This window comes from Ochotona princeps, chromosome 6 (genome assembly GCF_030435755.1).
Source record: "Ochotona princeps isolate mOchPri1 chromosome 6, mOchPri1.hap1, whole genome shotgun sequence".
NCBI lineage: Eukaryota > Metazoa > Chordata > Mammalia > Lagomorpha > Ochotonidae > Ochotona > Ochotona princeps.
In genome coordinates, this window is record NC_080837.1 from 18,992,502 (window position 1) to 19,019,468 (window position 26,967).

At 44.7% G+C, this 26,967-nt stretch overlaps 1 protein-coding gene across 4 annotated transcripts in view; it reads right to left on the minus strand.

The window, feature by feature from the left end:
• TLN2 (talin 2) overlaps positions 1 to 26,967 on the minus strand; it is a 462,999-nt gene that overhangs the window by 285,932 nt on the left and 150,100 nt on the right. Inside the window, exon 1 of one of the 4 annotated variants that reach the window (XM_058665747.1) lies at positions 2,339 to 2,423. The exons of the other annotated variants lie outside the window; for them this stretch is intronic. The gene's annotated coding sequence lies outside the window, so the exon portion shown is untranslated. Of the gene's footprint in view, positions 1 to 2,338; positions 2,424 to 26,967 lie in introns of those variants that run through there. 4 annotated transcript variants of the gene reach the window in all.

Genomic DNA, 26,967 nt, shown 5'->3' on the forward strand with positions numbered 1-26,967 from the left:
AACTTACTGGACTGGCAAGCAGTTATTACATACCTAGCACTCAGCCAGGAATACACAGAGAAATAAAGGAGCAGTTTGAGGGCCCAACATGTTGGCCTAGCAGCTAAAGTTCTCGCCTTGAACATGCCAGGATCCCATATGGGCGCCAGTTCTAACCCTGGCAGATCCGCTTCCCATCCAGCTCCCTGCTTGTGGTCTGAGAAAGCAGTCAAGGATGGTCCAAAGCCTTGGGATCCTGTACCCACATGGGAGACCTGGAAGAGGCTCCAAGCGCCTGTCTTTGGATCTGCTCAGCCCTGGCCATTGCAGCCACTTGGGGAGTGAAGCATCGGATGGAAGATCTTCCTCTCTGTCTCTCCTCCTCAATGTATATTTGACTTTCTAATAAAAATAAATAAATCTTTAAAAAAGGAGTGGGGGAGGGAGTTTGACGTAGAGATGTTAGTTGGAATACCTGATCGCATATTGTAATGCTTGGGTTACAGTCCCAACTCTACTCCCAATTCCATCATCCTGCTAATGTGTATCCAGAGAGGCAGTAAGTGATGGCCCCAGCATTTGGGTCCCTTCCACTCAAATGGGAAAACTCTACTGAGTTCAGAATCCTATATTCAATTTAGCACAGCTCTGGTTGCTTTGAGCATTTGGATAGCAGTCCGTGTCCTTACAATTGTATTTCTCTAAAAAGAAAATGTTTGTTGAAAAGTACATGACTAAGCCTCTGAGAGTCCCTCCCCCTTCAAGCCCTGGAGAAGCGACCCCTAAATGGATGAGTACATTATAGGGTGTGCCATGTCAGCTTCCCTCTGAAGTGCTGGGGATGTGGGTCCTGGTGGAGGAAGCTGCAACAATCACAGAGGACTTCCTAGTGGTTGTGAGGTGCACCTCCCTGTTAGAACAGGGCAGCAGGACGGCAGCAAGTCAGACCCAAGGCGCAACACCTGCCTAGAGCAGCATGAGAAGCAATAAGGTTGTAAAGAATTTAGTTTAAGAAGGCTGGAGGAACGGGCCCGGCGTGGCCTAGCGGCTAAAGTCCTCGCCTTAAAAGCCCTGGGATCACATATGGGTGCCGGTTCTAATCCTGGCAGCTCCACTTCCCATCCAGCTCCCTGCTTGTGGCCTGGGAAAGCAGTCGAGGACGGCCCAGAGCTTTGGGACCCTGCACCCGCGTGGGAGACCCGGAAGAGGTTCCGGTTCCTGGCTTCAGATCGGCACGCACCGGCCCGTTGAGGCTCACTTGGGGAGTGAAACATCGGATGGGAGATCTTCCTCTCTGTCTCTCCTCCTCTGTGTATATCTGGCTGTAATAAAATGAATAAATCTTTAAAAAAAAAAAAAAAAAGAAGGCTGGAGGGAGAAAGACCAAAAAGAAAGGAGAAACCCAGAGAGGCAGGCAGGGACATCTGTGTGCTGTCAAATAACCCTGTCCACGCTGCTGTCCACAGGTCAAACCCTCAGGAGAAAATGAGAGCCGCACTCCACACAAATGCCAGGAGTCGGCAACTGTCCCAACAATTCCTTGCCACGCAGTTACTGCGCTCTCAGCATTTGTAAGCTCAACAAGAAAAAGATAAGGCAGGGAGACATGTGGGTAAGAACAAACCAAAACAGCATAAAGAAAAGCATTTGTAAGGTACTAATATGACTATGATGGAAATGTATCCAATAAGGGACTTAAATTGGTCCTACTAAAGAAATATAACAAAGATGCATAATTCCTTTAAAAGAGTCAATAACCCCAACGACAGACACGGGGTGTCTCCTACGCACTGGGTATCAGGGATCGGAAGATGCCCGGATACTGGCTCAAGCAACCTGTACGTTAAAGAGAAAAAAAAAAAAAAAAACGAAAGTGTCCTTTAACAAGGGGTGAGAAGGGTCAAGAAAGGGAACCCAGGACGCAGGGAAATGGAATGTCTAAGGGCTCTACAGGTCAAGTTGGAAAGCTTTCTCTAGGGAGGGATGCTTAATTCTGAAGACTGAAGAACCAGGGACAGAAAAGGGAGAAAGAGGGACAGGACACAAGAAGGAGCAGCAAAGAAAGAGTCCACAGCAGGCAGAAACACACACACACACACACACACACACACACACACGCCCCAGGCACAGCGTGAAAATCCCAAGGGCTGTAAAAGGCAGAGGCACCCGGGGAAGTCAGATGCCAGAGCCCCTCCAGCAAGCAAGGACTTCTGGCTTGCTTTCCTCTACTTTGGCCAGAGCACCAGGTTCCTGAGTGTTAGAAACGCCTCCAAGTTACTATGATGCTTGCCGACAGGACAAGAGCGTGGAATTCTGCCGCAGGAGTCCCTCGAAGGACCCTGAACAGAGGGCAGCTCACCTGTAACAAGATCCCAAGCAGAGACCCTGCGGAAGGCATCATAATCATTCCCCATCCAGTCCAGGTTCCTCCAGGGAAAGCAATCCGGGAGGGCTGGAGCAAAGGCGGACACGCCCGGCAGGCAAGGAGGGCTGGGGTGGGGTGTGCTACATTCCTTTGAAAACAAGGCCCCTGTTTTAATTTGTGTAATCAGACCAGAGACTGGGCTGACTGCAGAACTGGGCTTCCCATTGACTACAATATCACACTCCTGCCCAGGAAACTCCACCCCAGCTTTTGTTTGGAATTCCTGTCCCTGATTAGGTGCAAGTCCTATTATTCCTGCCACTCAGAAATAGTTGCAGGTCTGATGGAGCCACAAGGGGCAGCCCAGCCAGAGACTGGACTTCCCAAAAGGAGATGAAAGTTTTTCCTTTTACAATACTGATTTCTTTTTTGCTCTCCTACCAGGCAACAAGGAGCTTCTGCAAACTAGAAAGACACAGCATCCCTCCTCTCTCTGGAAAAAGCCTTGGGAGTCAGGGCTCAGTCCAGGCTGGGTCCCTGGCAACCTGGCTCCAGCTACCACGGTCTTAGCTCCACACAGTGCAAAGGGATCAAGGCAGCCTCAACTTCTTAACCCATTTTCTGCTGCTATAACAAAATGCCCAAGTACATGTGGTACACAGTTCTGGAGATTATTGCATCTCCTTGCTGCCCTTTGGCAAGGTGAAAGCTACTGTCTTACCAAGCCATAAATGTCTTCCCGTGAACTGATCCTAATTCAAGTCTCCAAACTCCATTAACAAATGAAATTTGGGGATTGAGCCTCACGCACAGGAGCTTTTGTGGGAAACATTAAGGCAGACCAGACTGGCCTGGGAGGCAGCTCTGGGTTGTCATGCCTCTTGGCTGCTTCTATTATGCTATTCAGTAGGGTTCAGGAGCGGTGGGGGTGGGGGGTGGGGTGGTCATCATCCAGACAGCTAAAAGATACACTCCAGATAGGCTGCTGATTCTTACAACCAAACAAAAGGAATTTGGGGAGAACCTAAACTCAGATCCAATGATTCTATTGAGTATATATTTGAACAATATAAGAGAAATGTTTTGTGATCTAATCAGCCTAAAGGGGCTCCCTTGGGTGGCCTGGGACCTGTCCTACATCCCTATTCCCACCAAAACTAAACAACTTAACATAGTATTAAACCCATTCTCAAGGGACCTAACAGTAGAGCAGCTCACATGGGTCAATTCTGGCCACAGGGGTTCCTCCCAGGAACTGAGCCAGCTCTAGTTAGTGGACACGGAGTGACGTGGTTAAGAAGAATAGAAGCCATAAAGATTACAAGCAGCTGCTGAGGGATTTAGTACACTGGTAGCAAGTGATCATGGCCTTGCAGGCTCATCTGTAAAACAAGAGGAGAAAGCGTATCCCAGAACAGCAGCCAAAGATGTAGGAGTTTAGGAGACCCCTGCCACCTCAATCCATTTCCCCTGATCCCAGTAACCAAACAATGGCCAACACAGATCTTACCAAATTAAGTGCTAAATCTGAGTCAGGTGCTGTGGCAAACACAATCTCAGAATTAGTGTGGCAGAGAAGATCCCTTACCAGATAATTATAAAACATAGCAACAAGGGTATAAGAAAGTGCTGGTAATTTATGTACATAGTCTAGACAAAGGACTTCACATAGTCTGGCCAAATGCCAGTGGGCTACATTAGCCATTGAGAGCTCTGTAGAAGATGCAGGTCTCCAAGTCAGTCATGAGAAGTAGGAAGGATGTAGTCAAACTCAAGATGACACTGATCATCGAACTGTGAAGCAAAGCTTCCTTACCATAAGTCCCCTGGGCTCATTCCACATCCGCTGGCCTCTGTGACTGTAGCCCACGCAGAACAGGCAGAGGTTCTGCTGGCGGGCCTTCCAGCCTGGAGCACCGGTGATCCCAGTCAAGCTCAGCAATCTCCTAGCAAGCTATTTAGGGAAGTTCAGCTGTCACAGGGTTCCGCCCTCTTGCTAGTGACATCATTAGCCCTAGGGAAAGCAGATCTTCCCTCCCAGGGAGTCCAACAAGATAAGAGAAAGGGGAGACCAAGATGTGCCACCACAACATCTGAAGGATCCATGCATTCAAAGGCAATTAAGGGGCCAGCACACTGACTCTACTGGCTAATCCTTCACCTTCAAGGGCTGGCATTCCATGAGTATCAGCTCATGTCCTGGCTGCTCCATTTCCCATCCAACTCCCTGCTTTTGTCCTGGAAAACCAGTAGAGGATGGCCCAAAGCCTTGGGACCCTGCACCACATGGCAGACCTGCAGAAGAAGCTCCTGGCTTCAGATTGGCTTAGCTCTGACCATTGCAGTCATTTAGGGAGTGAACCAACAGGTAGAGGGCTTTTCTTTCTCCCTTTTTCACTGAAAATGTGTCTTTCCAATAAAAATAAACACATCTTAACACAAAAGAAAATTCTCACCTCAAAGTGTAATTTAAAAAAGAAAAAAGGCAGCTAAGCAACAGCAGATACAGGAAAACTCTCTGCCAGCCAGAGATGACTTGGTTAAAGGCAGGTGTAGTATGACCATATACTTGCAGTCAGGACACTCTGGTTTTCACCCAGGTTTCCTGGTCCTTAACTGCCTCCCCAAGGCTGCCTTATGCCCGCCCTCAGATCATAAGCTCCTTCCCAGTTCACAGGATCTGCCTATATCATATCCTCAAGGAAGGAATGTAGATCAGACTAACTAGACAACCTCCTGCTCCTACTCAATTCAAAGCAACCATTGCCTTAGGACAAAATCAATTCAACCCCCAAAAGGTTTTAGAGCGTCTGGATAGAAAAAATGTGGAGCTTCCTGGAAGGTGGCACAATAGGGTGAGTGATAAGTCCTGCCTTTCTTCTACCACAACTCACCCCCTGCATGTCTTCATCCAAATTCTTTTTTTAAAAGATTTATTTATTTTTATTACAAAGTCAGATATACAGAGAGGAGTGACAGAGAGGAAGATCTTCCATCTGATGCTTCACTCCCCAAATGGCCACAACGGCCTGAGTTACCCCAGTCCAAAGCCAGGAGCCAGGAACCTCTTCCAGGTCTCCCACATGGGTACAGGATCCCAAGGCTTTGGGCCATCCTTGACTGCTTTTCCAAGCAAGCAGGGACCTGGATGGGAAGCGGGGCAGCCAGGATTAGAACTGGCACTCATGGGATCCCAGCGTGTTCAAGGCAAGGACTTTAGCTGCTAGGCCACCACAGCAGGCCCATCCAAATCATTTGTATTATCCTTTAATCAAAAGCCAATGCATACATTACCCTGAGTTATCGGGGTCACTCAAGCAAATGAACCAACCCCAAACAAGGCGTCCTAGGAACCCTGACTTACACTGGATGAGTCAGAAGCATGGTGTAAAACCACCTGGGGATGGCCCAGTGTGGAAGCCTGCCAGGATCCCATATGGGTGCTAGTTCATGTCCCAATGGCCCTACTTCCCATCCAGCTCCTTTCTTGTGGCCTGGGAAAGCAGTCAAGGATGACCCAGGGACTTGGGACCCTGTACCCATGTGGGAGACCTGGAAGAAGCTCCGGGCTCCTGGTTTCGGAATGGCTCAGCTCCAGACATTTTGGTCACCTGGGGAGTGAATCAGCTTCCTCTCTGTCTCTCCTCCTCCCTGTATATCTGACTTTCAAAAAAATTTAATTAATTCATTAATTAAAACCTTAAAAAAAACCAACAGGGCTTCCCACGGTGATCAAAGGTGTATGCGATGAGGTAAGGGTGTGGTGGGTGGGCAACCTTAGGACTGAGCTCAGTTTCTGTGCAAACCATGTCAGAGCTGATCTGGATGAGAGGAGCTTCCAATCCCGTTCCAACCCCTGTTGCTGGCATTATGGAGGAAAGGAAAACCAGACACTGGTGTCAGAAGTAACTGGGGCTGTGACCATACAATAGGAGAAATTGATCTGAGCTGACTTTTCCTTCTGTAGTCTCACAACAGAATGTAGACTTTTTTTTTCTTCCTTCCTTGCTTTCTTTTTTTAAAGATTTCTTTAATTTTGATTGGAAAAGCAGATTAACAGAGAGGAGAAACAGAAAGATCTTCCGTCTGCTGGTTCACTCACCAAGTTACTGCAATGTTCAGAGCTGAGCCAGGACCTTCTTCCGAGTCTCCCACATGGGTGCAGGGTCCCAAGGCTTTGGGCCATCCTCTACTGCTTTCCCAGGTCATAAGCAGGGAGCTGGATGGAAAGTGGAGCTGCCAGGACAGGAACTTGCACCCATATGGGATCTCGACATGTAGAAGGTGAGGGTGAGGCTGCTGCACCAAGCCCAGAATGTAGATTTTCAAAGACAAGAGTTAGCTGGTTTCCTCTTACACACTAGGAAGAACAAAGATCCAACCACCTAGGAAAACTGCAGGCTCTTATCAGCCTGGAGATGGTAGTGGGGAAACCCACAGTAACAGGTTGCACACACTGTCTCTATCAGCCAGCTACTGGCCTCTGGTGATCTGCCATTTGCAGAGACTCCAAGTTCTTTTCCTTTGGTTTGTTACTTTTCTAACACTTCAGTGTTTTGTGGAGGAGGCTATCCAGTCTGCACCTTTAGGCCACCTCTCTGAGAACTATTCATGGGCTGATATTGCCCAATAGATATGAAGTATTCACAATAATTAACTTGTGTCTTTTGTCTTTTGATACAGGGATCCATTTTTGAAACTAGAAGAGTTTCTAATTTTCTTCCATTACAGCAACTGCATTCTGAACTCATTCTGGAGTGACGGAATTCTTCCATTACAGAATTCTTCCATTACAGTAACTGCATTCTGAACTCATTTTGGAATGAGTGTTTGGGGTGAGAGAAGTTGAGGAACAGCCAAACAATAACTAAGGCACAACCAGGTACTAAGCAAGTTTGCTGCTTGTGAAGTAGTGTGATAGGCACACCAGGGGCCCAATCACACACCTGCTCACTCTGAAGCCTATGCAGTCTACACTCTGTGGGTAAGGAAATCATTTCTGAATTCTACATGCAAGGACATTTTCCTTAAGAGATGTAATTGAATCAGAATACAAAATGCCCAAGTTAGGCAGGTAAGATCAATACTACTGTGCATATATGATTTAAAACAAATTATAGTGATGGATTTCTCATTTTCGTAGCTTGAAAGTCTTTTTCTTCAAATGCAATTTTGCTCAGAAACCCAGCCAGTCACAGAGGCTGAGAAAGCCAGAGTGGCTCCCACGGTGTATAAGGATGACTCCTGGAGAGCCGGCTGTAGGCATTTTTGCAGACATAAGGGGCTTCAGAAGTCAACACTGCCAAAACCCCTCCTGGGAAGGCACTGAGGTTTCTGACTGTGTGGCACACATCATACTTGAACTTGAAACTCCACTAATGAGAGTGCTGGCAGGTAGGAAAAAGTGTTAATGGAAGAGAAAGTTGGTTTACAGGGTGTGGGGCCAGCTTCTGAGGCTGTGGCTTTAACTCTGTCCTACTCTTTGGCACCTCAGATACTCATTAACATGCTAGTGTCCTGAGCTGTCACCTTTATCTTGCATGTGATCTTCTTTGTCTCTGATATCTGGTTATTGCTTTGACTGTGGCTGTTGTTGTTTTAAGATTTGTTTATTTGAAAAACAGAGCAAGAAAGAGACAGAAAGGCAGGGACAGAGATTGTTATTCCATACACTGGCTCACTTCTCATATGGCTCCAACAGTCAGGGCTGGGTGAGGCCAAAGCAAGGAGGTCCATCTAGATCTTGCACATTGGTGGCAAGGGCCCACATACATGGGCCATCAACTACAGCCTTCCTAGGTGTATTAGCACGGAGTTACATGTAAAACACAGCAGCCAAGACTCAAACCAGCACTCTGATATGGGATGCAGGCATCTCAAGCAATAGCTTAACCCAAGGCGCCACAATACAATCCCTGGTACCTGATTCTTTTTTTTTTTTTTTTTAAGAGGAGTAATTTCTTTCTTTTTTTTTTTTTTTAAGATTGATTTGTTTTTATTACAAAGTCAGATATACAGAGAGGAGAGACAGAGAGGAAGATCTTCCGTCCGATGATTCACTCCCCAAGTGAGCCACAACGGGCTGGTGCGTGCCGATCCAATGCCGGGAACCAGGAACCTCTTCCAGGTCTCCCACACTGGTGCAGGGTCCCAAAGCTCTGGGGCCGTCCTCGACTGCTTTCCCAGGCCACAAGCAGGGAGCTGGATGGGAAGTGGAGCTGCCGGGACCAGAACCGGCGCCCATACGGGATCCCGGGGCATTCAAAGCGAGGACTTTAGCCACTAGGTCACGCCACCGGGCCCCTGATTCTTTATAAGAAAAAAATTCACTCTTCCTGTACCACCCCCAAAGGTTAGTTGACTCTCACAATGAGGATTTTCAGAGTTTCCAATGTATCAATTTATTCTGAGGTAATGATAAGATGCAGGAAGCTGCAGCCAGTGTAATACAGGAAAAAGTTTTACTTTAGAAAGGCAAGTACAAAAACTAGTAAATATTTAAGCTGGAGACACTGTTGCTTATTACTATTACATGTACCCTACAAAACTGTATGCGCCATATTTTTATTTAACTCTCAGCACAGCAAGTTTTTATTAGCATTGTTACTAACACGTGAGCATAAAAGTATGATGGCACTGGGCAATAGGAATTTTCTGGCTCTTTCATACTCTCAAGGAATTATCATCCCACTCGTGGCTTGCTGTTGACTGAAGTATATTACATGGTGCATGACTATACATATTTAAGAGACAACAAACATATCATCTGTACCCTTCATAAAAATCAACATAATCTACATTGACATATTAGGTTGGGAAAATAAATAATAGTAATCATAATAATTAAGTTACAATTCTATCACTATTATATACACTTGAGCAAATGCAAATTCTACTAGGTCGATAAGACATATAATTATCAAAGAGTTATAAAACTATCTGAAAAAATATAAATAATTATACAGAAAGACACAGGGAAAGTTCACAGACAGGCAAGCACTATTGAAGCTGTTAAAGCTGTTTCATAACACAGGTCAAAACAAGTACCCCCAGTCAGGTTAAGTGGTTGTGGTGACTAAGACACTGACTGGAATGTTTCCAGTAAGGGAATGTGACAGCTAGCTGGGCTACTAGGGAGCCAGGGTCACCTCCCTGTTGGAATGAGAAAAGGAGAGTTTCTTCACAAGTTTACAGAACGCTTGCTTCTGCCCAGAAGGAAGCAAGACCAAAATTATCTTCCCACTCTTCTGACTTTTTAGCTTATCATGAGAATGCAAAGAAGTTACTAGTCACACTCTGGCTTTTTGTTTTATCATGAGCAAGCTAGAGAAGATTACCCTGGTGGCCTTCTGATGAGCTTTGTTCCAGCCTTCTTTGTTGATTGTTAGCTGTGGTCCTGCTCACAGGAACCATGCTTAAAAGACACCACTTCCACCATTTTCTTGGGTCTTTCTCTTTTGAAAGTTCCCCTCGTGATGCTGCGCAGGAAGTTTCTATCTTTAATATCTTTAATAAATCTTGTATTATGCACTGAAACTGTCCACATGAAAATTGCTCTTTTGTGAGAAACAAGAACCAAGGCACTTAGTGTGAAATAACTCGCAACAAGAGCATCAAGTAGTTGGTTCCCTGCCACGCACGAGGAGAAACAGACTAAGGTTAGGGGTCTGGGCTTTGGCTTGGCCCAGTCCCAGTTGTTGAGGGCTTTTGGGGAGTGAACCTATGGATAGGAAATCCTTCTCCCTTCCTTGCTCCATGACTGTCTCTATTGCTCTAGCTCAGTCTCCCCCTATCAAATAAATAAGTTAGTAAAAAATAAACACAACAAAAAGGTTGAATTAAACATTTTGTTTGCTATTTTCCAAGAATAAAAATAAGAGACAAACATGGATAATTATCCAAAATATTTTCCCTGCAACATTCTTCATAGTGCCTCTCCCAGAGACAGATACTCTGTGTTTCTAAGGGTGTGTCTCCAGGATTCTGATGGTTATCTAAGGGCTGGCAGTAGTAAACAAACAAAAGACCATCTCAGGAATAAACCAAGAGGCACAGGACAACTCTTAGCATGCCTAACCCATTTTCTTTATAAATTAGAATTCACAATCTTTAAGAATTCTGTGGACTTTTTCATAGCAAATTGAGTATTAAAAAAAAATTTTTTTGAATCCATATCTCTGCCAAACCCTTAAGTCTTCTTGGCACATGCAAAGAGAACTAAGGGACTCTTGCTAAAGTTCAGCATGTGGAATGAGGGCATGTAGCAATAATTCCTCACTGGACCTGAACAACTGTGAACCTCAGCTGGGTAGACCTGCCTCGTTGTTATATGCATTGGGCCACTTGCTCCAGGAAATTTCCAAAGTGCCTTAATCGTTTTTTTATTTCTTTCTAAATGTCAACAGGTAATCCCAAACCTTCACAACTTTTCTTCCCTATCCCTCCCATCCTACAAACAATATTCCTTCTTCCTTCAAAGATCTGCAAAGATCCCATCAGCCAAAACTGATACATTTTTGTCTCTTTCCCAGTCGTATTTTTAATGTCTCATCTCCAGATCATCTTAACACTACAGCTTTCTGATGAGTTCAGTGGGGCTTAAGACTCACCCAAAATTTTAGTGTCAACAGCTGGTACAAAGTCTTGCCTCTTCACTGTAGACCAGGAGACTGTCATCTGTAAGAATTTAAGTCATTCTCCAACCAGCTCCTGTGAGCATCAGCTGTCCCCATTGGGCCTCTCTTCCCCTACCTTGACTGGCAGAGGTGGGAGGATCACTTTGACACTGGAGCATTCCTCACATTGTCCACATTCCCTTAACATCTGCTCCACTGCAGCATCCTGAGGACCCCAGGGAAATGTTTACCCAGTGGCATCCCCTCATTAACTACTTCTCTGAAAACTGGATTCCTGAAATCCTCTGTAAAGCCAGGTCAAAGAAAATAAAACCAGCCAACTATGTGACATTCTGCAGTTTTAGCTACTGGTAAGAAAAAGAGGGGGGGATGTGGAAAAAGAAAAGAAAATTTACATTAAAAGATAATAAAAGATACTGAACACAAGCTAATCACACAGCACCAAAACTATGTGACAGCTATTAAGCAGAAGCATCTTCGACATAATCTTTTGAAAAGTATTTAATAAATCACAAGGAAGTGGTTTTTCATTTTAATTATATGAACATGCTAAGGGCACACAGTGGGCCAAGAGTCAGACCCATTTAAATAAAATTCAGGATCAGCACTATGGTGCAGTGGTTTAAACCCATGTTTGAGGTGCCAGCTGGAGTTCCCAAAGCTGCTCTTCCAAGCCAGCTCCTTGCTAATAGATCTAAAAAAGCAGCAGAGGATGGTCCAACTATCTGGGTTCATACCACCACCCAATGGGGGAGACCCGTATAGAGTTCCAGGCTCCTGGCTTCAACCTGGATCAGCCCTGATCATTATAGTCACTTAGGAAGTGAGCTTGTGGATGGAATATCTCCCCTCCCTTCCCCCAGTCACTCTACATTTCACATAAATAAAACAAGTCTTTAAGAAAGAATAATTACATGCATAATGCATCTGTTTTATATGTATTTGGTGAAAAAAGTTTGAATTGATGTATACCAAATTTTATTGTGTACCAAATACTAAAAAATATTGTATACCAAATACCAAATACTTACTCTTGAGGAAAAAGTAGGAAAAGACAAGGAGTCAGACAAGTTGTATTTTAAGCATACCCATCTGATTTCAAATATATATGAATTTTGTCGTTTTAAAAGTATTATAAAAAAGCTAAAAATCATGCTGGCAAGAACTCATCTGATGCTGGTTGAGTCAATCAGTACAGCATTTTTACCAGTTACATAACAGCTATAAAAATGTTTATATCCTTTGACACAGCAATTATGTTTTATAAATTTTCACAATGTAGCTATGTTATCTTTCAAAATGAAAATCAAGTTTAATTGCATTAAATCTTTAAAACATAAGTTTTTAAAATACAGGCTACAAAAATATAATCAATTCTCATTATTTGCAATAACCATGCTCTATAAAATCCCTATAAACACTCAATTAGCCAATACTGAATTCACTGCTCCTATAAGAAAGGTTGGAATGCTGCTAACCTCTCATCCTGATATTTTCCTCAACTGATCAATACATAAATCTACTTCACATGTGGGACTTTGTTTAAAAACATTCACTTTATATTGTCCATTTGGTAATAGTGAACTTGCAGCCAATAGCACTGTCAGTGAGGCCTGCACTAAGCTTGTCTAATCAGGGTTCTTTAAAACACCTCAGAGCCTTCTTGTATTTATGAACTCCTGGGAGTCATTTATTTTAGACTTTTATTGATCTGTTTATTTGAAAACATGAGGAGGAAGGACTAGGGGAAGAGTTAAGCAGACAGACTAACAGAGATCCTCCAAACACTGGTTTATTTTCCAGTTGCTTAAGATAGTGAGGGATGGAGCAGGCAAAGTCAGGACCTGAAACCCAACCCAAATCTCTGGGGTCAGGCGTCAAGCATGTGGGCCAACATCTGCTGCCTCCTAGGGTACACCTGTGCAGCAAGCTGGATCAGAAACAACAGCCAGAACTGGAACCAACATGCTCTAATACGGGATGTGGTCAAGCCCAACCATGTCATAACCATGGTACCACATGCTTGCCCACATGGGGGTTGCACTTTCAACCTCAGAGCTAACAAAACATACAAAAATGTGAAACTACGGCACTAAACACACTTTGAAAAGGACAACTGCGGTATGATAGCTGGAAAAGAATACAGTTTCCTTGTTGGATCTCAGCATCTCAGCTGACAGTATGTGTGTCAGTTAACTCAATATTTTTGCTCAGTGTGTCTGTGAATGATTGCAAGAATATTCATTTGTGGATTGCAAATTGATTTTATTAAGTAGGAAAATTTTCAAAGGCAGAATATTCAAATAATGAGATCCAACAGTTAAAATCCACAGAACATAAGTTAAGAGGAAAATAAAAATATAGCCCTAACAAGCTAGGTTTTTGTTTTACTTTTGTCTCTGCTAACTCTGTTCTCAACTTCTCTTGTTCCCCAGAGGACAATTGGTGCTTCTGCAGAAATCTGTTGATTTTGAAACTGGATCTAAAAAGGTAGAGACTGTGGTGCTGCAAAATACCAAACAATGCAAAAGTCATTTCCCCAACAATCAAGAATTATCTGGTCCAAAACATCTATAATAGCTACAAGAGAATCCTGTTACCTGAACTACTAGTGTCAGAATATTTTTGAGTGCATCTTCCCATACTTTTTCTTTTCTTTAAGGATTTATTTGTTTTATTGGAAAGTCAGATATACAGAGAGAAGGAGAGACAGAAAGGAAAATCTTCCGTTTGCTGATTCACTCCCCAAGTGACCTCAATGGCCAGAGCTGAGCTGATCTGAAGCCAGGAGCAGGAAGCTTATTCCAGGTCTCCTAAGTGGGTGCAGGGTCCCAAGCCTTCAGCCATCCTAATTTGCTTTCCCAGGCTACAACCAATTAGCTGGATGGGAAGCAGGGCCACTGGGACACGAACTGGTGCCTGGGGTGCGCAAGGCGAGGACTTTAGCCACTAGGCTACCATGCTGGGCCCCTAACCATACTTTCTATCAACCCACACTCTAACACATAAGACAATAAACAATTAAATGTCAAGGATGCAGCAGCTCTGATGCTTTCTTGCTTGACGGTCCAGCCTTTTCAAATTTAATTCATTAACTAAAGTGCCACTAATTTCTCTAAGTTGTATGCTGAAGGCTGGTGTCAAGAAGTTTCTAGAAAAAGTCAAGAATACTTTGAGAAGGTTTACTCTTAATGAGTCTTTTGGCTCTATATTTAAGTGGCCTCCAAAATATGAATTTTGTAAATGTTGTATGCCCTCTTGCATGCCCCTTATGTGAGTTCAGTACTACCCATTTATTCAGTCTTTCATTGATCATACTTTTAAATAGTGAGTCAAACAATTAGTACAGTGGCCTCCAATGTTCCTCAAGTGCATCCCACACTCACTGATCGAATGTCACAAGCATGACTAATTCCCAGTGAGGAGGCCAACCAGCAGATGAAAAACTGCATTTCAAGCTTGGAACCTTAACTCTTGGCTGTATGTGCTTTGAGCCAAGTCATTATTTCCAGAGAGTTTTGTTTTTTCCTGGAATCATGTTTCACCTCAGCTATGCAAAAGTAAGCCCAAGATATTACTTCCTTTGGTGAATGAGATCTGTTAGACATTATGTACTCTGATCCCTTCAACTTCCTCCAGGGTCCCAGGGAACTTGCTGACTTAGAATCTCGCCTCCATTTGTCCCTTGATCTTACTTTCCACTTTTTCCAGACTTCCTCTCTTCCCTTGACCCATCCTCCATGTGCAGCCTCTTCCCTTATCCTGCAACCTGGTACTCTGGTATCCTGCAGGTTGGTACTCTTAAGTCTATCACCAACACAACCAAGTAGGGAAATGGATGTTCAGGTATGATTCCTGGACCGCATGCCCAGTGCATGCATTAGAATCTCTAGTGGAAGGCTGTGGAATCTACATTTCGATTCCACCTCCAAATTATTTAAGAATTATAGAACTAGTCATAGAGTAACAGCTCTGACTTTCCACAGACAATATCTTCATATCTTTGATCCATTTATCACATTTTAAACATTTGCCTACTACCCATCCCACCTTTCAAGCCCCCTAGCATTTCCTCCACAAGGATACTACCTCTGCCAACACCTCTAGCTCAGAGAAATACCTTTTCTCTAAATACCCCCAGTGTGCAGCAGTATGCATCACTTAACACCAGAAGGTGGATCTGTAACAGTCCTCAACCACACCAGTAGCTTAAGGTAATGAGCTTGTGCCATCCCTGAATTCATCCTAGTGACAGAAAAAGTTCAAGGCACATAGAAGAAAGTTAATGAATGGATAGATGGATGGCCATCAGCCTCTAAATGACATTGCTAAACTGCAGTGACCACACAATTCATGGTCAGTGTTAACAAGAACAAATGGAGGGGTCACAATGGAATAAACTGGAATAGAGGAATCTTAAGGAAGTGGGTATGGCTGTCAGGAAGGCCTTTGAGAAGGCAGAGAGGAAACCCACTAGAGCCACATGTTTGGCACTCTTACAGAGCTGGGCAGAAATCAGCTAACTGAGCATGTATAGTTTTTTTTTTAATTGTAAAGTCAGATATGTATGTAGAGAGGAGGAGAGACAGAGAGGAAGATCTTCCATCTGCTGGCTGATTCACTCCTCAAGTGACTGCAACAGCCGGAGCTGAGCCGATCCGAAGCCAGGTGCCAGGAGCTCTTCCGGGTATCCCATGTGGGTGCAGGGTCCCAAGGCTTTGGGCCATCCTTAAATGTTTTCCCAGGTCACAAGCAGAGAGCTGTATGGGAAGCAAGGCCGCTGGGATTAGAACCAGTGCCCATATGGGATCCCAGCACGTTCAAGGTGAACACTTTAGCCAATAGGCCACTGTACCAGGTCCGAGCATGTACAATTTTTTTTATAAAGATTTATTTATTTTTATTACAAAGTCAGATATACAGAGTGGAGGAGAGACAGAGAGGAAGATCTTCTGTCCAATGATTCACTCCCCAAGTGAACACAACGGCCGGTGCTGTGCCAATCCGAAGCCAGAAGCCAGGAACTTCCTCCAGGTCTCCCATGCGGGTGCAGGGTCCCAAGGCTTTGGGCCATCCTCGACTGCTTTCCCAGGCCACTAGCAGGGAGCTGGATGGGAAGTGAAGCTGCTGGGATTATAACTGGCGCCCATATGGGATCCCGGGGCATTCAAGGAGAGAACTTTAGCCTCTAGGCCATGCCGCCGGGCCCGTGAGCATATACAGTTTTAATAAGGAGCAAAAACATACCATGAGAAGAAAAGGTAAACTGATTTCAATGAACTTTCAATGCTATAAACAGATCTGTTGAGACTTGTGGCAAACCATTTACCATTCTCATCACCAAAGATCAAGAGAAGTCTAGGATCACTTGAGATCAACAGTGGACATTTTTTTGTTGCTAACCCAACTGCTATACTGTCATTCCTGCATTTTTCTTTGGGAGATGATTATAGAGCAGGCATAGGTGATATTGACCCCAAACTCCACAAGTTGACCTTTACTGGTATAAATCAAAACAGCACAATCCATCCCCATGCTGAACAGTTCTATGATGAACAGAAACCCAGTGCTAAGAAGGGGCATTCCTCTGGCTACTGTGATGGTTACAGCTGAGCTGGTGGGACCCAAGTTCAGGACTTCTGTTTGATGTTAATGGAAGTGAAGCGAAAATTATGGGGCTCTGGTTACTGGCAGAAGTTCCCTTGTGAATACAGTTAATGTAAAAAGAAACATGACAGACCTAGAGAAATGGGTCTACAACTTGAAGGGTAGGCTTTTCAGCTCCTCAGTCAATGCACTGTCTTTACTGCCTACACCAATTTAGGTTTCCTGTTAGCCAGAGCATCATGGTATGTGCCCACTCCTGCTTTCCAACTCATCTTTTCCCACTCTCTGGAGACAGAGAAGAATACAAACTCTCTGCTGAAACAATACAATGTGCCCTGCTGCAGCTCATCCATCCCCACTAGCACATCTGTATGTACATTCTCCTGTCCCTCCCATTATTCCAATGTTGTCTGGTCTTCTATGATGAGGCGGGAAGGCAGAGATCCAGGACCCTAATTTTCTTGCCTCATATGAATTCCAACCTGGAGCACAAGATTAATATTGTCCTCTATATATCGTACTTTCTACTTTGAGCTATTCTTGTGCAAGCACAGCCCCAAACTGGAATGCAAGCTCCCCACATCTGTGACTCTTCTCACACACATGTTCCCTCAAACAATGTTTTGTGATTAGGAGAAAACCAATAAATCCTGTTTTGGCAAATTACAAATGGGACTCAGACCTCCTGATCATTGGCAGTCATTTTCCCTCCTAATTCACACAGCAATGTGGAGAATAGAAAGTAATTCCAGACACAACATTTTTCAACAGCACACAGTTGGCCATGGGCCTGTCACATTTCACAATCAGACTGGCAGGAACAGCTGGATGGGAAGCAGAAATTTATCAGGCTACTTTCCCATCTGTAGATTGCTGAAGTCCTTCCAAGGAAGATGCATGCATATCCAGCACATTCTATAAAGACTCATGCCTTTCAAACATCTACACAAAACCGTCCTGGAGGCAACATCAAAAAGGGAAGACACCATAAAACACAGTCAAAGCATCTACAGAATTAAAAAAAAAAAACCCACCCCACCCCACTAAGGCCTTTTATGTCGCCTTTCAAATTTGTGGCCCTTGGTCTCTATAGAAAACTAGAAGGTACATCTATGAGATTTAAATGAAAAAAAGAAATAAGCAGGTTGGCAGATATCTTCATTATAGACATAGCCAAAAAATTATGAACGGAAGAGTCATGTCTGGACTCAGTGCATTAACTCTAATCAAGAAAGCAAAAGCATGACAGTAGGGCAAAAGAGATAAAGACAGAGAGAGAGGGAGAGAGAGTGTGTGTGTGTGTTTGTGTGTGTGTGTTCAAGATATCAATGCAACCATAAGACTGGTCAAATCTGGGCTGCTCAAAGTCCCACCATTCTGTGCATTTGTGCCTGAGCTGCACAAACAGGGTACATACAACAACACTTAAGTTCTTTTTTTTGTAAGAGAAATGAAAGACCTGCCTGACAAAATTTAAAATACTACAGAGAGTAACCAATAAAGCAATATTTTACAAATACATCCAAATCTATAATGACTGAGCATTCATTAGCAGTCTATCTCCTCTTCCCAAGGAACAGTGGTTTCTTTACTAAGTGGCCAGAGTTAGTCTTTCAATACTGCTTCTTTATGCTCTTTCTTCCCTCCCTGGCCTTATTCCTGCATCCTAAATAAGTTCTATAGAGGTTCTCAGATTGTCTGCAGTGGTTTTTAAGCAAACTACAGCATAGGCTGAGCATCCCTAATCTGAAACTCCAAAATGATCCACAATTCCCAAGTTTGCAAGCACCAAAAGAATTTTCTACATCTGACCTCACAAGTATACAAAAACACTGTAGGTATACAGTGTAGGTAGATATACAGATGTAAAAATAGCTGAAACATCAATGCATTTTGGTTTTACACTCTGGTCCCTCACTCAAGCAATTATTATGTGTTTGTATCTGTGAATAATTCAAAAATTTTTAAAAATTTGAAATTCGAAATGCTTCTGGTCCCATTCACTTAGGATAAGGACTGCTCAACCTGTGTTAGTCTCCAAGGGCCTATCAATCAAAATACTACACACCTCCACATGGCCCCTGCTTCTATGAGGAGCTGTCTCCTTGCTTTACTCTGAATTTGAGTGCTGTCACCAGCCATGTGCCTGCTCAAGATGGTTCTCAAAGGTTCCCTGCTCTAAAGAACTCTTGCTTCAGCACTAAGACCAGTAATCAGCCTGCACGTGTCCTTCCTTCCACAGTGGCCACGGAGCCAAACCTGCCTCCTGGACTGCTTAGACTCTCACTGACTGTCTGATTCTGGGAAGACTGTTTCTGCAACACCCCTTTGCTTTCTGCTTCTCCTTTAAAAAGCATCTTAGTCACTTGCAACTGTTGCACAAGAAATGAAATACCAAAATTAATACAGAAAAGGCAAATGGTGGATTCCAAAGAGATACTTTTGAATCAGGAAAACAACAAGCAAACCAAGAACTACAACACCTCTGTTCAGAGTTTAAAAAAAAAAAATCTATCTATTTTTTTATTGGAACATCAGATTTACAGAGAGAAGGAGAGACAGAAGATTTTCTATCCACTGGTTCACTCCCCAAGTGGCCACAATGGCAGGGGCTGAGTTGATACAAAGCCAGGAGCCAGGAGTTTCTTCTGGGTATCCTACACAGGTGCCTTGGCCAACCTCTACTGCTTTCCCTGGCCACAAGCAAAGAGCTGGAAGGGTAGTGAAGCATCCACGACACAAACTGGTGCCCATATGGGATCCTAGCACATGCAAGGTGAGGACTTTAGGAACTAGGCTACTGTACTTGACCCCCATTCACACTTTCTAATGCGTTCCTGGCCCCCATCACACAGACAGATCAACCAAGCTCCAGTTTACCTATTCCACTGCTTTGGAAGAGGGAATGCCAAAAGGACTCCAGGTGAGCAAATCTGTGTGGTTGCAGCAACTCCTTTTGTCACCAGCAAGTCAGCCAACAGCACCCTTTGGAGGTTGTCAGGACCAGAATCAAACCTTCCCTCTCCACACTGCCAGCCAAGCAGACCGGTTTTATCACACCAAAGTAGAAAACATTCTCTTCCTCTACAAAGCAGAAACAGCTACTCCCACTTTGCCAAGTTTGGGGTCATCTAGAATGTTCCAGATCCATTATGTTTTGCATGCCTGGATTTCCTTCTTCAGAGAACCAGCAGAGCACAGAGAAGAAACAAAACCCAAACATGTGCTTCACACACACACAGCCAGGTGCTCTCCTAGTGTCCTCCCCAAGCACATTGAAAGAACTGACAGGATGAGTCTAGGATGCAAACAGCATGAGCTAGGAACTGATATCCTGCCTGCCCAGCCAATCCAATATCATACCTTGTACCACTACATCCCAACCAGGTGAGGCTGGGAGTACAAAGATGAGGTTTCTCAGTGCACACAGAACAACAGAGATTTCAGGCCTCTGCCCAAGAACACAGAATAATTGTTCCTTATGGATTCCCTTGAGTGCAAAAAGGATACGTACATTTGCTGGAGATATGGAGCTCTACCATTTCTGGAAGCTTGCCAGGAAACTCAGACAAGAATGCATCAACACAGAGAATAGGCTAAGAAACACTATACAAGTGCAAGGTTAAAGAAATGTCTCATTAGGAATCTTTTCTGTCCTGTTAAGTTACCTTCCCCACCTCTCTTTTGCTCTCTGCTTCCTTTTCCACAATCATCCTTGCATGGGCAGAAGAGGAAAGAAATATCCTGTCTTCCACTTTCCTATTTTCCCATACACAACATTCAATACAAGACAGATTAATACCACGACACCATGAACTGTCCCTCAGAATATCCCCAGGTCTGGCACTATCAATGCAATGACTTTATTGTCATTATTCACAAGAAACATGGAAGATACAAACAGAACAAATTCATCCTGATGTCGTTTCTAACTCCCATCACAACCTCCATGGAAATTTCAGACTGTGACTTAAGTCTTTCAAATCAAACATGCAAAATAGATGACCAGGGTGGGGGGGAATCCCAGTACCTATAAAACTGTGTCACATAATGCAATGTAATTAATAATAATAAAAAAAAATAAACAGCAGATGTGTTAAAAAAAATAGATGACCAGAGGCCGAAGGGTGAGAAAAGAACATGTAATGTAGCTTAGCGGTCTTTCAGTTTCTCAGGTACATCAGAACAGAGAACCTTGGCAAGGTTTAGGATTTAACATCTTCTCTTTGGGGGGAAACCTGAGCTTTTCTTGTACACATCATGTAGGTTTTCTGCCACGTGTGTGTTGTGTCAATTCCAAGAATCCATGATTAACACTATACCTTTCTACCAGTAATGATGGCTTAGAATCTTTTAATCAAACACCTGTGGAAGGATGGCTGAGGATGCAAATGTCCCATAGAGGGCAGAGACTAGTGTTAGCAAGCCCAGCGGCAAGGGCCCCACAAAATTGAAAAGTGAGGAAGGCAGGTGCTATGAAGAGGCACCAAGCTATACCTGGTCCAGCCAGGATTACTTGTTACAGCAAAGAATCTTCCCCTGTTACTTTGAAAGATCTGAGGCAACAAGAAACATCACTTTTAAGGAGTTTGAATCATGTAACATGAACAGTAAGTTCCAATGGAGATTAATGAACTCTAGGACACACATGATTATCATTCAAGGTAAGCATAAGGCTCATACTGAGACAGCAGGAGCAAGAGGGGAACTACCCTGATTCCATATTAACGCTAAGAATGTTAGGACTAGGAGGACATGGAGGCTGTTAGAGTTGGAAGGAGCTTTGAGGTCACACTGCCCTTCACACCAGCTCCAAGCTCTGAATGTCTTCATTCCCCATAGAGACTTAAATAGAGTCCTGGTGACACACTGAAAACAGCAGGAAGCCGTCTATTTGTGTGATTATGTCACTCAGAGTAACTATTTGCCAAGACCCTATGAAGCTGTCTCATGATCTAACTAATGCCTGTTTCTCCCACCAGTAAATAAGCCTCAGAAGGTCACAGGTCATATCCACAAGGGCTGTAATGGTACTTCAGCCCCTAACAGGGTCTGTCATGGTCTGCACTTGTTAAATACATACTAAATTAATACAGTGCAATCTCCTTAGAGTGATGAATTTTGAGTTTATGAACAATCAGATAATGTGGGAAAAATCACACCGCTAGACAGTGATGTGACAAAGAGTAAGGTCCAAGGCTTCCTAAACATGAAAGTTACAAACCACTGTTTCAGAGAAAGCAATTTTAAGGCAGTTACATGACTTCGGTGGTTTTGGAACTGAGCAAAGACATGTCAGTCACACCTCAGCCCTGGTCCTGTAGCATCCCCTGTGAATGGTCTCCCTGGGCACTCACTGCATACTGGCACCCAGCTTCTGCTCTCACTCCTGAAAGGTGGACATTACCCCTCTGTTTTCAAACATGTGCCCTCGTTCAAGTCAAGCAATGACATCATCCCTTTGGTCACAATGATTGGTTTAAGGCAAATACATGACCTGCATCTGTCCAATCTTCATGAATTTTAAGCCTTCTGTCTGCAATGATGCTTCAGAATTGAGGGCTCTGCCACAGTGAACACAGTGCTCATTCATCAAGTTTGACACTGTTTGTGCCACCATAAATGAAGGAAGCTTAAGGGTAAGGCCCACATATAGAGGAGGGCAGAGCTATCCTATAGCCATAAACGGATCTCCAACACCAACCTGAATCTCTGGATCGAACTGTATCTGAAGCACTGCCAGCGGTTAGATGGCATGGCCACAGAACACTTAATACTCCTTCTTCCGTAACATCAGTCCAGGGTGGGTTTTCTCTCACTTGAAACCAAAAGAATCCTGGTATGTGCAAGTGTGTGACCTTAGGAAAGTAAAAATAGAGGTAACATTTACTTCAAAAGGGCATCACACGGAGTGTAGGCGATGAGGAATGGCTGAGCACATTGTCTGGTATTAATAAGCCTTAAGTAAATTAAATCTTTGCTTCTTATGAAAGGTCTCACTGTGCAGTTTCTTTCATTTTTTCATCTAAATTTTTTTATTTTTTTATTTTTTAAAAATTAACTTATTTTTTTAAATGATCTTACTTAGTTGATTAGGGTACAAAGGGTCAAGGGCTACAGGAAAGTGGGTAATACCATTGTTTCCACACTAATATCATTTTTTTCCTATATCTGGGGTCAGGGGAGAAACAAAGGGAAAAGCCCCACCCAGACACCCACCCATCCCAGGTCCCTGATGTGAGCCACACTCCAAGGGTCCTGCTCAAGCAGTTTTGATAGTTCAACAGGTCTGAATTGCTGCCAATCTCGCGTTCCAATCGCGATGAAACCTGTTAAGAATCCACTAGCTGACATAGTCTCTTCATGGTTGGGGTTCTGAGATCAGCAGTTCAGTTGGAGGGATCTCCAAAGAAACTTTATCTGAGATGATCCCAAACCTGATTCTTGTGTGCGTTTGCCAGTACAGGGTCTGGCACAGTCTGTCGCCCCAATCAGCTTATGCACATGCTGATCATTGCAACTGCTGGGTCAGTTCTGTTTCCAGTTCTGTCATCTACTTGAGCCAATGGATGTTGCAGTCCAGGTTGATCCTACCCAATTCATATTCGGTCCTCACGCAAACCAATGGGAGCTGCAGTCTAGTTGGGGCGACTCCCCATAACCCCCACCAGGCCTGCCCCCTACCCTGGTTCCCATGCATGCCAGTATGTACCACAAGCTTGTTCAGTCTATCCCATACCCCATTTAGCTCTGGTACTTGTCAATGGGCATTGAAGCCTAGTTCAACCCAACCAATCTACTATCCAGCCCACACACATACTGGCAGGTGTCTTTCTGTCTAGCGACTCCTGCCCCATCCTGGTTTTCATGCTCTCCAGTGGGAGGGAGGTAACCACTATCTCCCTTCTAGGCCACTCCAATTTGTGGATTATGCACTCTCCAGGCGATTCTGGCATTTAACTTAACAGAATTGGCCCCCAGTGCCAGCCTCTGCCATCTGATGATGTGGCAAAACCCAACCAATCCTGACCTACTCTAATTTTTGCTTGCACCAGTTAGAACGGTCAGCCCAATCTGGCCCTTCCCCAGTCTAGCTCACATGAGGCCCACAGGTGTTGTAGCCCTACCTGATCTGGTCTGCCCCCATCCCAACTCATGCTCTCCAGTGGGAGTGATTGTCCAGCAGGGGAACCCACAGTCCCCTGCCGGCTTTGCCTCCTCCCCCCCGGTTCTCATGTGTGCTGTTTGGGCACTGTAACTACATCTGGTATGGCTCACCTTACCTTGGCATTCCGTAATGTACACTGGTATGTGTTGCGACCGAAGCTGGCCTGACCCACACTCTATGCTGGTGCTCGGATTCGCCAGCGGGTAGATGTGAATGGGTTCAGCTTGGTCTGCCCCCCACCTATGCTAAATGTATGATGGTGGGTATCTTCTTCTGGCCTGGTCTGGGTTGCTCCATATCATGGTTCTTGTGCTCACCTGTAGAGGCTGTGTTCCAACAGAAGAGTTTCCCAAGCTCCTCCTTCCAAACTTCTCCCTATGCCAAGTCCTATTGCATGGGCCAGCCCTCCTTGCTGGCCTTCAATCCATTCCAGTTCTTGGTGTTGGCTGTTTCACCCCAGCCAAGGCTTGTCCATATCCAGACACTGCTCACACATGGCTCAGTACAGGCCGAGACCTAGCCTAGTCCGTCCTACATCTAACCAGGTTCTCCAGAGCGCCAGATGGTGCTGGCGTCTAGCCCAGTTTGGTGCACCCAGCCCCAGTTCACAATTGTGCCTAGGGAGATTGCAGAACGCAGCCCCCACTCCAGGCCTCGTGCCCTCCCGTGGGAATCCCAACCCAGCAAGGGTGTACTCTCACAGCTCCCCAACCGAGTCTATTCCCGCGCACATACTAGTGGGTGCTCTGACCAATTTGGCTTAGTCCCTCACCTGTCTCAGCCTTTGCCTTCAATGCTGTGCCATAGTATCCCTGCCTCATGAAGACCAGTTGGTGTAATAGTCTAAGTCAGAATCACATGTGCTCCATCCTGATTTCTTTTCTTTTTTGTGAATTGAAGTTTGCTTGGCCCTGCCCCCTTCTAGTTGCAGCTTGGCCCACCACACTTCCTATTTTAGGATGCACCTTTGGGTGGTGCTGCCTTGACCTGCCCAGATTGCCATTGGTTCCTTTATCCATAAGTGATGGCAGGTGCCATGGTCACCCCTAGCTTAGCCCATCACCACCCCAGCTTGCGAGATAACCTGCGGGACTTGTATTTCCACAGGGTTGGGCCCACACTTCCCCTACAGAGTTTACCCCTAGGCCAAGTTCTCTCGCATGCTGGTTAGTGTCTTGACCCTGCCAAATGTGATCAGTCCTCTATTCCACCACCCAGTCAAGTAATGGTACCTAGCCCTGCCAGACAGGCCCCCATCCATAGCTTTGGTGTGGACTGGTGTGTGGCAGTTGGTGATGCTGTATGCTAATAGCCCATCTCAGGATTCTTAATTTGGCTCGTGAATCAGTCTGGCCCAAATAGATTTTATGGACACTCCCCTCCAAACCATCAGGTCTCAGTCCCCACGTTTGCCCAAAAGTTTCATGACCCTGTTACTGGGAAACACCCAGAATTCTCTCACCTACACTAAAACTGGCCTTATTCATGGGTGTCCCTAAGCAGCAATTTCATATCCTAAAAACCCCAGAGGTCACCGCTGGGTAGCCAGCAGGCAGAGCCAGGCACCATTTGGTGCACTGGCTGCCCAAAGCCAAGGACTCAGTCCCTGCTTTTCGGCAGTGGCTTTGGCCTGAGTCCCCAGCCTTGGATCCGGCCTAGCACGGGCACCCCCAACAGCCACCATACTGAAGAGAGCTGCAAGCTGCCCCCAACCCCAAAGCCTGGACCCCCCTCATCTAAAAATTTTTTAAATGTACTTACAAATGACTTATAAGGTAGCAAAGTAGATAAAGCAGCCAGAAGTAAAGGCACAAAAATGTTGACACTTTTTTTTCTTTTCTAACATGTTGACTTTCACTGGTCAGGGAGGTTGCATCCCACACATAAATAGACATCCTGCAAGTTATATTAGGTATCTACACTCTCAGATACTATGCAAATGCATACCTATTCACAAACATAGTGCAATGAAAACCTAGCTGCTGTATTGCATTTCAAGAGGACATTTAGGGCCCAGTGTTGCATGTGTCAGGATCCTTTATGGGTGCCGGTTCTAATCCCAGTTGCTTCACTTCCCTTTTAGTTCCCTGCTTGTGGCCTGTGGAAGTAGTGCAGGATGGTCAAAAGTCTTGGGACTCGGCACCCACATGGGAGACCCCAAAGAAGCTCCTGGGTTTTGGCTCGTTGCTCCTGACTTTGGATCAGCTCAGCTCCAGCAATTATGGGAGTGAACCAGCAGATGGAAGATCTTTTTCTCTATCTCCTTCTTTCTATAAATCTGCCTTCCCAATAAAAATAAACAAATCTTAAAAACAAAAAGAGAGATAAAGGACACCTACTCTGGACTTTAGCCGCTAGGCCACCGTGCCAGACACATCTCTGTACGTTTTGACTGCTTTTTAGCAACCAGTGTCTAAAAAATTGACCTCACACATGGTAATCCTCAGTTAAAGTTTATTTAAAAAATGAGGCAATAACATGGTCACACAGATAACAAAGAGCACACCTCAAACTTCTAAAGTCACCCCCAATGACTATGCATTCCAGGTAGATGCTCTAAAGCCCCACTCAACTCTTCCCATCAGCAATTCATGAGCCCACCATGCATGGAAACAATCACCTTCAATGCCACAGGTGCCCACTAATTCCAGGGCTCAGGCCTTAACAGACAAATGTGTGTGCCTTTGTGCATGCACTTTACAGTGGGGTCAAGTTCAATCTCATACTGTCAAGGTCCCTGTTGCCATTGACAGCAGGCTTTTCATCTCTTGAGTGTTCCTTGCCACTGCAAGCATACTCTCATCTCAACTAAACGTGCTATCTTCTCCCAGGCTTACTTTACAAGGGATGTGCTAGAAACACCACCAGCGGATCCAGTACAGTAGCCTAGTGGCTAATGTCCTCACCTTGCATGCGCCAGGATCCCATATGGGTGCTGGTTCTAATTCTGGTGGCCCCATTTCCCTTCCAGCTCCCTGCTTGTGGCCTGGGAAAGCAGTAAAGGATGGCCCCAAAGCCTTGGGACCCTGCGCCTACGTGGGAGACCTGAAAGAAGCTCCTGGCTCCTGGCTTCAAGTCAGCTCAGCTCAGGCCACTGTAGCCACTTGGGGAGTGAATCAGCAGATGGAATATCTTTCTCTCTGTCTCTCCTCTCTGTATCTCTATATCTGCCTTTGCAATAAAAATTATTTTAAAGATTTATTTATTTTTAT